Genomic DNA, 12434 nt, shown 5'->3' on the forward strand with positions numbered 1-12434 from the left:
GTTTGGGGTCCTGGAAATCAAAATCAGGGCCTCCTGCCTCTGCCACTGGCCTACACTCCCCATCCAGTTCAGATGCAGCTGGGCAGTCTATAGCCAGGCTCTGAGGAGGAGGATGCTAGAGCAGCGCCACTCCAAGTGAGGTGTGGAGAGAAGCAACAGCCTGGGAGAGCCTTTCAAAATCCAGGAAGAAAAAAAGCACAGGAATCAAGAGTAAGTCATGTTTACAGTGATTTAACAAAACCATTTAATGCCTGACTTACACACTAAGACTTTGAAAAACGGGGCTAAGATTTTGAATATCCTTTCTTTGCATATTTACCATAAGCTGTGTTTTGAAAAAAATGATGATATATGAGAAATGGGGGTGGCTAGTAGCACTTTATCACAAATAGAGAGAGATGCCCAACTTTGGAGAAAGTCTCAGCTGGAGCTATTGTCTCAAAACTCCAGGCTGAAATCCTGTCTTTTCTACTTGTCTGTTTTGTGACCCCCCCAGCCAGTGAACTGGTGAAGTTCAGGGAGCCTTGGACTTCATCTGCAAGACACAAGTCTCTACCAGATATGGTAACGACTCAATGACATGCTTTTGTCACACTATCTCACATTCTCAAGACAATGATACTTGAGCGCTTTCTGTGTGCTCCTGTGATGTGGTGGGGCTCACTTCATGACTGCAGCTACGGTGGTTCCTAAGGGAATACAATTAGCAGTTGGGAACATACTTCTGCTGTCTGGTTCTAACACCCAGGCTTCCAAAGTTGGAAACCGCCATGGGTCAAGATGAAAACTTCCACTGTGGAAGCAAACTTCTGCCCATACACTTCCCACGAGTCACTATTTTGCTAGCAAGGGCACATGATAAGCGACAGGAAAGTGAGTGGTAGCCGGAGACTCTGGAAAGTGAGTTTAGGAAGTACTGAGCCGTTTGCTGTTGGAGGGGCAGCAGCCCTTGTAATGTTTACCCAAAGCCAAGCTTCCTAAGGCTAAGGGTGGGGCAGGGGTAGAGGCGGAATCCTGCTCAGATCAAAGCTTCAAGGATAAAGGGGCTTTCTGAAACGTTCAGGCTTCCAAAGGGTTCTCTTACCAGAGATCTGATGTTTCTCCAGCCTGGCAGACAATGACGGAAAAGATGCCAAAGTCTTTAGAAACCCCAGAGCGTATGACCACAGAGGTTGTCCGACAGCCTACTGGACCAGAACTTGTGGGGAGGAGAGCACTGACCCCACAGCTATAGTCCCTGACCAAAGCCAGTTAATTGGAACAAATGAAACACTTCCTGGCCATTTGCTATTTTCTGCCTTGTTGCCTACAGGCAAATCAGCAAATGTTGGCCAGGCTAGTGTACAGGTTCTTGATGAAAAGCAGCCCTTCACGTCCCACTAGCTCTCCTTCTGTATAACACCCACTCCCCAGGGCATTAGCTCTCCTTCTGTACAACACCCACTCCCCAGGGCACAGATGCCATATGCCCAGAAGGCATCTCCCCCAGTCTTACCACACCAAAGACCAATCTGCATTCCGCTCCATAATCAAAGGGAATAAGCAGAGGAGGAAGGCACAGAAGGAGCCTATAAAGAGGACTGAGCAAACACCATACTGCTAAGCAACATATCCACCTCATTTCTCCACTCCTCCCCTACACTACACCACACCCCTGTGCTTCAGAAAAATAGAAGACTACATCTGTCTCCACAACAGGAAGAGGGACTGTTTCACTTCCTTCTAATCTCTACTGCCCCCATCATATATACATATATGAGATATATATATATATATATATATATATATATATATATATATATATATAAAACTTTTTTCTCCTCGAGTGCTTTAGGGTTTCATATCAGTTTCCCATCCCCGCAGCTTTTCTCAGCTAAGGTTCCATGAGGAAACAGAACTCAAATATCCTAAGACATCCTTTGTTTATAATATGTAAGGTCATTAACAGGGACCTAGACTGTCTTAACTGTGCTGTCGTCCTTGGGAGAACAGAGAATGCGCCCTCCAAGAGTTTCCTATAAAACTTGTTTTCTTAAAGATGGCTTCTCCCTGGTATTACGGACCTTCTCCCAAGTCTTGCAAAATGAGCGCCAGATTTCAGACCTGGAATTGATACCCGATCATTTCAGGTTGAGCAGTTCTCACGGTTTTCCTCACTGTTGCTTTGGTTTTATCTCTAAAAAGATCTAGACCCTATCATCTCAGGGCCCGGGAGTAGGGAGTGAGGGAGGTTCTTCTCCCTTGCAGTGGTCCAGAGTGTGGCGGAAACCTACATCCAGTGGGCACAGTGGGCACACTCAACCAATGAAGACTGAGGTGGGAAGTCCTGAAAGTGGCCAGAGACTCCGGTGCCTAACATTCGCCATGTAGTTAGGGGGAAATAAAGAAGCCAAGCAAATACGTATGCAGGTGGCACTTCAGGAAGAGATGTTTTTTGTTTGTTTGTTTGTTTGTTTATTTTTATTTATTTTTTAAAGAACATTCTTATCCATTAAGTCTTTATTATTTTTTTAAGATTTATTTATTTATTTATTTATTTATTTATTTATTTACTATGCATGAAGTATCCTACCAGAGTGTATGCCTGTAGGCCAGAAGAGAGCACCAGATCTCATTATAGATGGTTGTGAGTCACCATGTGGTTGCTGGGAATTGAACTCAGGACCTTCAGAAGAGTAGCCAGTGCTCTTAACCTCCAGCCGAGATAATGTTTGTTACTGTTGTTGTTGTTGTTGCAGGCAAAGAGAGTGGGCAAAGAGACGGATGGGTTGAGTGGACAATAAACTGGGTGTGTGGAAGGCCACTGAAAACAGGGCATCTTCACAGTCTGGCAGGAGGTGCAAGAAGGGGCCATGCAGTCTTCTGAGAGAAGAGGGCTCTAGAAGGGAGGAAGGCTTCCCAGACAGGGGCAAGCCTGTCATGCTTCCAGAACAATGCAAGGCCTGCAGCAGAGAGCGTATGCAGAGAACTGGGTCCCGAGAGACATCGGATCACATGGGGCTTTAGACTAACATAAGAATTTTGGCTTTTTCTGGGTGACATGTTGGAGAAGTCTCAGTCCTGCTACTGTACTGAGAATCCGCTCCAGTAGGATTGGACTGTACTGGAGAAGATTCAAAAGGAAGACCTCCAGAGAAGCTACTCCAACAGTACCCAAGTCTAGTGACTCACGCCTACAACCTCAACTCTCAGGAAAGAAGCTGAGGCAGGAGGATAGAAAGCTTAAGTCCAGCATGGGCAACAGTGTGAGACCTTGTCTCAAAAGCAAAACAAAGAGGCGGTGGTGATGGTGGTGGTGGTGGTGGTGGTGGTGGTGGTGCTGTTGGTGATGGTGGTGGTGGTGGTGGTGATGGTGATGGTGGTTGTGATGATGGTGATGGTGGTGTTGTTGGTGTTGTTGGTGTTGTTGGTGGTGGTGGTGATGGTGATGGTGGTTGTGATGATGGTGATGGTGGTGTTGTTGGTGTTGTTGTTGTTGTTGGTGGTGGTGGTGGTGATGGTGATGGTGGTTGTGATGATGGTGATGGTGTTGTTGGTGTTGTTGGTGTTGGTGTTGTTGTTGTTGGTGGTGGTGGTGGTGGTGATGGTGATGGTGACTGTGATGATGGTGATGGTAGTGTTGTTGTTGTTGGTGGTGGTGGTGGTGGTGGTAGTAGTGGTAAAGAAGAGGGTGGGGAGGAGGAAGAGGAAGGAGAGGAAGAAGAGCTGTCATTGCAGCTCATAGATTGCAGCTCATAGAAGACACGTAGACTTCTTCACTGAGATCCTACTGTGTGCTAGCATTTTATGTTACCAAAATTGATCTTATCACCCTAGGAGCCAGGGTATTGACAAGCGTCTCCTTTAGTGAAGAAATGAGGTTCAGAATTTATGTCATCATTTTAAGACATCTTTCTATGTTATATAGCAGTTTCCTCCAAATCGGAACATTATCCTTCCCCGACCCAGGAAGAAGGCGGAGGCTCACGAGATGGCCTCCCCCTTACGGCAACAGAATGAACATTTGAGCCACCAATGGGAGCGACTTGAGCTACCTGGCAGCTATGTAGAGCTCTGGAGCTGCAGCCTTCCTGAGTTGTTGCCCGCCCAGGCTGGGCTCTTCATGTGAGTCATCCCTGATCCTGTAAGTTACCCCGCCACCAAACCCCGGTTAGTAATCCCAATAAAAACTCATTGGTTCACCAAGTTGGACTTTGGTGCAAGCATCATTTAGGTCTGTCGTGGACTCTCTTTCTGGAGTGAATAGATCCATGTGTGTGTTATCTCTCTCCAGAAAAGATCTCTCTCTCTCTCTCTCTCTAGCTGGGCAGTGGTGATGCTACCCTACAAGAGCCACCCAGTAAAAACAGCCTGGAGGGTTATTTCTACCAATCTGAGAACATGATCTGACTGTTCAAATACAGATCCTTCATCCCTCCTCTGCTTCCCAGGGGTTTCAGTCGAACCACACACTAACAAGAGCTCCATTTAGTCAGAGTCAGTGGCTTCTAAACCATCTCACACCTTTTGTATTTCGTTTTAGCCTGACACAATCCCTAGATCTTGACAGTTCTTGTTAACCAGGAACCTCAGCTCTTGCATGCTGTTAAATAAGCAGACATTTCTCCCTGTAAGAGGTCTGCCAAGGAGACAGTCACTGTTAACACAAAACACTAATAAAAGTGCAGCATGACACATAGAAACCCAACTTCCTGGCTATGCCTACTTATTGTGGAACACAGGCTTTTCCCATCATGCTATTTGAAATACTGAACATTTTTAGTGGTTCCCAGGAGACCTTGTGCAAGGAATAGTGGTTTTCATAGCTTACTTTAACTTTATCATAACTTTCTTATCTAGGACCACAGCACCTAGAATGTACACCCAGTCTCGCCTTATTTAATAACACTTCCAGCCCCAGCGGTGGACAGAATCACACCTCCAAGAGAGCAGGTTTCCCCAGATGACCAAATGGTAGGCAGGCACTTAAATGCCCCCAACTGCCCCTCATTTGGCAGGGGTAACTCATTCTAAGTTGATCCAGAAGAATCAGACTGAGTGCTTAGAAATCAGCGTATCAATGTAAAACCAGGATTTCAGTGATTTGCCAGATCAGACAGGAGTCTCCCTCCCCAGCTGAGCCCTCAGCTGGCAAATGCATCTATATCACAAAGAGGTCTTGCATGTCAGGGTGTCGGCACCAGGGCTATGCAAGGAAAGGGGGGAGTGCACTAAAGAAACTGCCAAGAGGACTGGTCCCTGGTATGGTTAAGGGGAAGGTTTTTACAGTAGACAAGAGGGAGAAAATAGCCAGAGGCATCTGGGAAAGTCCAGAGCAGAGAGAGAAAGAAGTAGACTGAACCTGGCCAGCCGACTGGACAGGGCCAGAGCTATCTGCAAGAGAGGGGAGACGAGCAGAGGATAGAGAAGAGAGGGAGCATAGTGAGAAGAGCAGGAGCCGGGTTCAGTGAGAACAGCCGGCTTATGAGAAGAATGAGTAGCTGCGGAGGGAAGCCCATGAGCTGGAGGGAGTTGAGGCTGAAGGAGGAGGTGAGAAGGGCTAGGGTGCTAAAATGGACTTTGAAATCTGTAACAAGTACTTGTGAGTAGTCCCATCCATTTAGCCAGCGGTAAGGGAACTGACTCCTTCGGCAAATGGGGATCAGCTTCGCTAGTTCCTGAGGAATTATTTAACTGCCAGAAATCCTCCTATGGTTCAGGTTGAGCTGGATCTAAACTCAGTTTTGGATGAGGCAGTAGGCCTGCCCTTTTATTAGGGAAAGGATGCCCTTTGGCCCTGACAGGTCTCCACTTTGGACAGTCAGCAGCGTAGCTATAGCAAGCAGGGGAACGGACTGCCTGCAAGTCCCATATGCTGAATTGCAAAAGAGGACCAGATGGCTGCAAAGGAAAGAGAGATAGGAAGTAATTCAAACATTAAGAATTGTCTCAAATCCTGGACGTGCATGATGGTATACAACAAAATTCATGATGGTATACAACAAAATTCATGATGGTATACAACAAAATTCATGATGGTATACAACAAAATTCCGGCACTGAGGCAGAGGTCAGAGGACAGGAGAGGCCAGCCAGGCTACACTGTGAGTTCAACACCACCTGTGTGCTACATAGCAAGATCCTGTCTCAAAATTAAAGAGTTTTCTCTTAAGTCTGATGTTGTCAATTTCTCTATTGGAACTGTGTCTTTTGTGAGGACAGGATTCATGTCGCCCCTCCACGCCTACGGGGCATGTCAAGGGCTGTTCTTGCATTCTATCATGTCTTTGTCCATCTGTGCAAAAGGAAGTCAGGGCCAGAGTGCCCTGGCGTTGTTTTAAGTTATAGTCTTATGTGTATGGGTGTCTCGACGGCACATATCTCTGAGAAGCGTGTACATGCCTGGTGCCTGCGGCGGTCAGAAGCGGGCCTCTAGAAGAAGGCTATGGATCACTTGGAACTGGAGTTACGGGCAGTTTTGAGCTGTGGATGCTGGAAATGGAACCCAGAGCCCTCTGGAAGAGCAGCCCATGGTCTTAACCTGGAAGCCATCCCTCCAGTAGACATTTCCTAAATGCCACAATCACTGAATACAGCTAACCACATCTTAAGGCTACCAGGGTAAGAAGTGCTTGGCGCTCTCATCTAAGTAAACTGATGTCTTCCGGAGGACCAGGCCAAGCTCACACAGGGCGCCATGCACAGAGAAAGGGCAAGGAAATCCAAGGAGTAAAGGCTTGCTCAAGTCTGCTAACAACAGCATCTGGGCAGCACTGTTAACATTCTGGTGCCCAACACTGCTCTCTGTGGGTTCTGACTGAACCGATCCGAACCATCGGCAGGAAGTAGTTAAAGCATGTTACAGCTTACAATAGGGTGGCCTTCACAGAATGGGATGAGGTCACACCTTCCCTGGGAGGGACACAAGCAAGAGCAATACCAGCCCAGCCCCAGGTGGGACACGGCTGAGTAAATGCCTGGCCCAGGCACCTAACTACTACAGACTCTTCCCAAGGCTTTCCTGCCAGATAGGAAGTGGCAGGTCCATAGCGTCAGGCCAGGTCTCTGGATTCACGTCATCGATTCTGGACATCCAGACACAATGGGGGCTGCTGCTTCAAAATCTACACAGCACAGAGCACTCCATCCTCACAACAGGGCTGTGAAGTTGGTCTTTTCACAGGTCAAGAAGCCGAATCCAAGGCCCTGGAAGGACTTCTGCTGGTAAACGGCAGAACCAGCACTTGAACCCTGGATCTTCTGAACTCAAAGACGCTCTGTGTTTAGTCTCATACTTAACTATTTTATAAACTGTCATTTTCATGTGACTTTCAGTGAATTTCTTCCAAATTCATTAAATAACTTAATACTATTTTTGTAAAGTTGTTTTATTTAATTTAGAGTTTTATATTTATTCTTTTTGATGATTTGGGAAGGTAGCGTAGAAGCAAATTGGTTCCACAGTGATATTTTCTTTGTGGTCCCCTTTCTCTCCCTGTATAGCACCCCCCACTACTCCCATAACACATATATTCCATTCCCTTCTCCTGTTTCACCACATTTAGACCTCTTCCTCTCCCGGCTCCCTTTCCTACACACACACACACACACACACACACACACACACACACACATCACAACTGGAATCTGTATATAAGAGAAAAATGAACTCTGTCTGATTGGCTTATTTCTTTTAACATAGTGACTAGTGACCTGCAGTTTCTCTTTGCTGTGCTGTACTGTCACAATTCTTTACAGCTGAATAAAAATCTAGGTACCTCATTTTCTTTTTCTACTCATCCGCTGATGGACATTTAGGCCAGTTGCATGTCTTGGCTACGAAGAATATTGCAGGACTCCCTACAGATGTGCAAGTATCGCTGTGATGTGCTGACTTTCCATCCACTAGGTCTACACCCAGGTGTGGTGCAGCTGAGTCATACGGTAGTTCTATTTGTGGCCTTTTCAGGAACCTCCATACTCACGTCTGTAGTGGTTGCACCATGTACATTCCCACCACCAGTGAACAAGGGTTCCTTTTCTCACATCCTTGTCAGCCTCTGTTGACTGTTTCCTTGATGATAGCCATTATTGGTCATTCATTCTTATTTCTTCTTTTAAGAACTATCTATTCAATTCATTAGCCCATTTCTTGATTCAGTGGAGAGGATGCTTCATATTTTTACTTCATTGTAAAAGCTCAGTCTCTAAACCATTCAAAGTCTCTCTAAAATATACAGTCCATAAAACTCCAAAGTCTCCAAACTGTGGACTTCTGTAAAATCCAAACTAAATTAAATAACTTTACTCCAAGAAGGAAGAACCAGGGCCCAGTCAAAATCTGAACAAAGCAAAACCAAACTGCCAGGGTAAATAACTCAGTGTCCAACGTATGAGACTCATTCCCGACCTCCTTGTTCTTGGTTCCAAAGGGACGCAGACAGTCGCATGTCCTTGGCTCTGCAATCCACAGCACACACAGTTTGTCTCGTATGCTCAGGCTGACTCCACTACACAGCTGCTACGTCCTTAGCAGTCATCTAATGGTCTGGGCATCTTCAGAATCCCGGGGTCTCCGTTTCAACTGGGCTGAACCTTCACCAATAGCCTCTCCTGGGCTCTCTTCAAGGACTCTGACCCTGCCACATGGTGGCAAGCCTCAACTTCTCTCCATGACCCCTTCAAACCTAGGGCTTCAACTACACCTGAAATTACACCTTTACCAATGGTCTCTTCTCAAAGACTCCAGCTCTGCCAGGCAGTAGAAGCCTCAGCTGCTCTCTGTGACCCATTCATGCCATCAAAACTGGTACCACCTGAGTGACTCTTACACTACCGGGTTTGGCTTTCAGCATTAGGTACAATTTAGCCACCTCTGGTGCATGGCTTCTGTGTGCTGACTTCGAGGAAACACTTCCCAAATTCCACCTCAATGATGCTGGTCTCTTCTCAACAGCAGCCGATTCCTCAGGCCCAACTGACCAGCATCCATTGTCCCAAAAAAGCAAAGATTTTACAGTTTTACTGGTCTCTTGTTAATCACAGCCTTTTCTTCAGCCCCAGTCAACCAGAACCACAGATATTTAATCCAAAATATCAATGGCCCCGATAGATAGTCTTTAAGGGACTCCCAAACTTCCCTCAGAAGCTTCACAAAGCCAGGCCTCCACCATCTGCATTTCTCTGAACACTCTTACCTTCTAGACTCTCATAGGATAGTCCACTATGCAGACCTAACAGCTTTTCCCACCCAAAGTTTAAATGCCACTACAATCCTCCCCGAAATACATAGTCAGGTCTGTCACAATTCCTCAAGACCTGGAACTAGTTTCTGTCTTAGTTAGGGTGTCTATTGCTGTGGCAAAGCACCATGACCAAAAGCAGCTAGGGGAGGAAAGGGTTTGTTTTATCTTATAACTCTCAGGTCATACTCCATTACTGAGGGAAGTCAGGGCAGGAACCCAAGGCAGGATCTGATACAGAGGTAATGGAGGAGTACTGCTTATTGGCTTGTTCCTCATGCATGGCTTGCTCAGTCTGCTTTCTTATAGACCCCAGGACCACCATTCAGGGTGGCACCTCCCACATCAATCACTAATTAAGAAAATGTACTGCAGACTCGCCTACAGGCAGGTCTTATGGGGGCATTTTCTCGATTAAGATTCCCTCTTCCAAAATAAATCTGGCTTGTGTTAAAGCGACATAAAACTAGCCAGTACAAAGCCCCAACTTAGTGCATAGGGAGCTCACACTGTCAAACAAGGTCCCAGTCTTTCAAGTTCTCTGTAACCTCCGTGTATCCAGAGGTGAAAAGTAAATGTTTGTAACCCATGGCTCCCAAGAAACCAAACAGCAAGCTTATGCTAAGGATTTTTGTATTTGGTGATGAATTTCATTCAACAAATGTAGACATTCCTATTACCCTCTGTTTATGGACTCAGTGAGGGACAAAAGTCACGTACGTGTTCAGTTATGCTTGACTGCACAGAAAGAAGTCATGACGTGCTCTGGAAGAATGTGCAGGGACTCCTTATCTGTCAGCCAGAACGGCTCACGTCAGCCACAACAGAAGAGACATCAGGTTATCAGGTAAACCTGGCCTGGGGATTCTCCGAGGTTTCAAGATAACTCTCTCATGAAGGTCAACAATAAGCCTACTATTCCCACACTCTAGATGTGGAGAGACTGAGGCTGGGGAATGTCGGAGGAACATTTTTAGGTTTTTCATTTTTTTTAAAAAAGAGATTCAGGAGAAGTATGGAATTCTCCACCTTCACCCTGCTACAGAACCAGGACATATTAGTCAGGCTTGCTTCTGGCTCACAGTACATGGAAACCTGGGTGCTGGCCCTTAGACTAATAAAATGAGCCCCAAAGCAGAAACTGGGAAGCCCTTGACAAGGCCCAAAGTGGAGGATTTGTGGTAACTGTCACTGGAACCACACCCCAGAGACAGACAAAACTAGATTTGGATCCCTGCTTTATTATTCAATCTCTGAGGCAAATAATAGGAACATCTCAATATTTATTTCCTCTGCTGTGTAGGCTGTGTACATCTGGACCCTCAGGAGTAGGCAAGAGTGCTAGGAGCCTGGAGCCTGGCTCAGTTGCTGTGGGACGGGGAAGTCTTCCTTTCTGAGGTGAGATGGCATTTCTGGGAGTGCCGTGAGCCAATATTTGCCTTTGGCTTAACGCAAGACTTAAACGTTCATCTTAACCAAACTAATATTTGCCCCTTTCAAGTTCTCCCGTTTCAAACACTGCCCCATGGCAAAGGGAACAGGAACACAGAACCTTAGGGGAGCCAGAGCCAGAGTGGCTGACACCAAGGCCAACAGGACACCGAACTCTAGAAACCCCCAAACGGGACACAGATGTAAGGTGTGTTCGTTCCTGAATCAAATCACGGTCTCCACGTTCCCCTTAGAAATCACCCACCCTCTGCCTCTATTTGGACAGATGAAAAGGTTTATGATCCCTATCTCACAGCTAAGAGTGGTACTGAAAAAAGTTGGCACAGGAGGTTCACTGAAGCCCCAAAGCTGAAGACAAGCCTGCCACATAGTGAGACCCATGTCTTATGCTTGTAATTCCAGCACTTACAGAGCTGGGTCAGTGAGGAAGCCCACAGAGGTTTCCCAGTGAGATCTGAGCTAGTTTTACCCAGCAGGGCTGCATAAGCGGATGGATTGACCATGTGCATAATTACCATGTTTGGAAGGGTCTGCACTTGGCTGTGCTAGGGGGAGGTCTTTTGCTCCACCCCTTGGCATTCCTTTCAAAAGCCCTTTAGATGAGACTGAAGGGGCCAGCTGATAGGATCCAAGCCTGTGTTTCTCTCTCTCTCTCTCTCTCTCTCTCTCTCTCTCTCTCTCTCTCTCTCTCACACACACACACACACACACACACACACACTCACACACTCACACACACAACCAAAATAGCAATAATCCTCCCTATTCACAGAATTGTGATGAAACACAAAGAAAATAATAACAGACATGAGAGTTTATCAGATGGGCAGATGAAATCTGTTTTACTTTATCCTTTCCATGAAGCCACAGACAACAAAATGTAGACAAAGCTCTGTCCAATTTGAACTTGGTCCATCCAAGAAACACAGCACTGGAGGGTCCATCCCCAGCACTGGAGGGTCCTCCCACAGCACTGGAGGGTCCTCCCACAGCACTGGAGGGTCCTCCACCAGCACTGGAGGGTCCTTCCCCGGCACTGGAGGGTCCATCCCCAGCACTGGAGGGTCCTCCACCAGCACTGGAGGGTCCATCCCCAGCACTGGAGGGTCCATCCCCAGCACTGGAGGGTCCTCACACAGCACTGGAGGGTCCTCACACAGCACTGGAGGGTCCTTCCCCGGCACTGGAGGGTCCTCACACAGCACTGGAGGGTCCTCACACAGCACTGGAGGGTCCTCCCACAGCACTGGAGGGTCCTCACACAGCACTGGAGGGTCCTCCCACAGCACTGGAGGGTCCTCACACAGCACTGGAGGGTCCTCACACAGCACTGGAGGGTCCTTCCCCGGCACTGGAGGGTCCTTCCATACCCACAGCACTGGAGGGTCCTCCCACAGCACTGGAGGGTCCTTCCATAGCAGCTGAGATCTAAATTACTTCAGATGTCATTATTTTGGTTTTGGCTGTTTTGCACTGGTTTTTCTCTGCTGAGGATTTCAGTTTTTCCACTAATCTCAACACCAGAGCATGGATACAATGGCTGCCTCAACCCCATCTGAGTCATCTCAGAGTCAATGCTTGTTAATTACTTTTTCTTTAAACACTGTTCGAATTTTCCTGTATTTGTCTCTAATACTGAGTAAACTCAGGCTGAATTATAACCTGGACATTTGAACGCTGTCATTATGAGATGCTGGGTCCTGTTGAAATCCTCTGGGAAATGTGGCTTCTGTTTGTTTGGGCAGGTAATTAAGCAGCTGA

The 12434-nt window shown here is 46.8% G+C and overlaps 1 protein-coding gene across 2 annotated transcripts in view; it reads right to left on the minus strand.

The window, feature by feature from the left end:
• Window positions 1–12434, minus strand: part of St6gal1 (ST6 beta-galactoside alpha-2,6-sialyltransferase 1) — a 133205-nt gene that overhangs the window by 56059 nt on the left and 64712 nt on the right. The gene's annotated exons all lie outside the window — the stretch shown is intronic.

This window comes from Peromyscus eremicus, chromosome 12 (genome assembly GCF_949786415.1).
Source record: "Peromyscus eremicus chromosome 12, PerEre_H2_v1, whole genome shotgun sequence".
NCBI lineage: Eukaryota > Metazoa > Chordata > Mammalia > Rodentia > Cricetidae > Peromyscus > Peromyscus eremicus.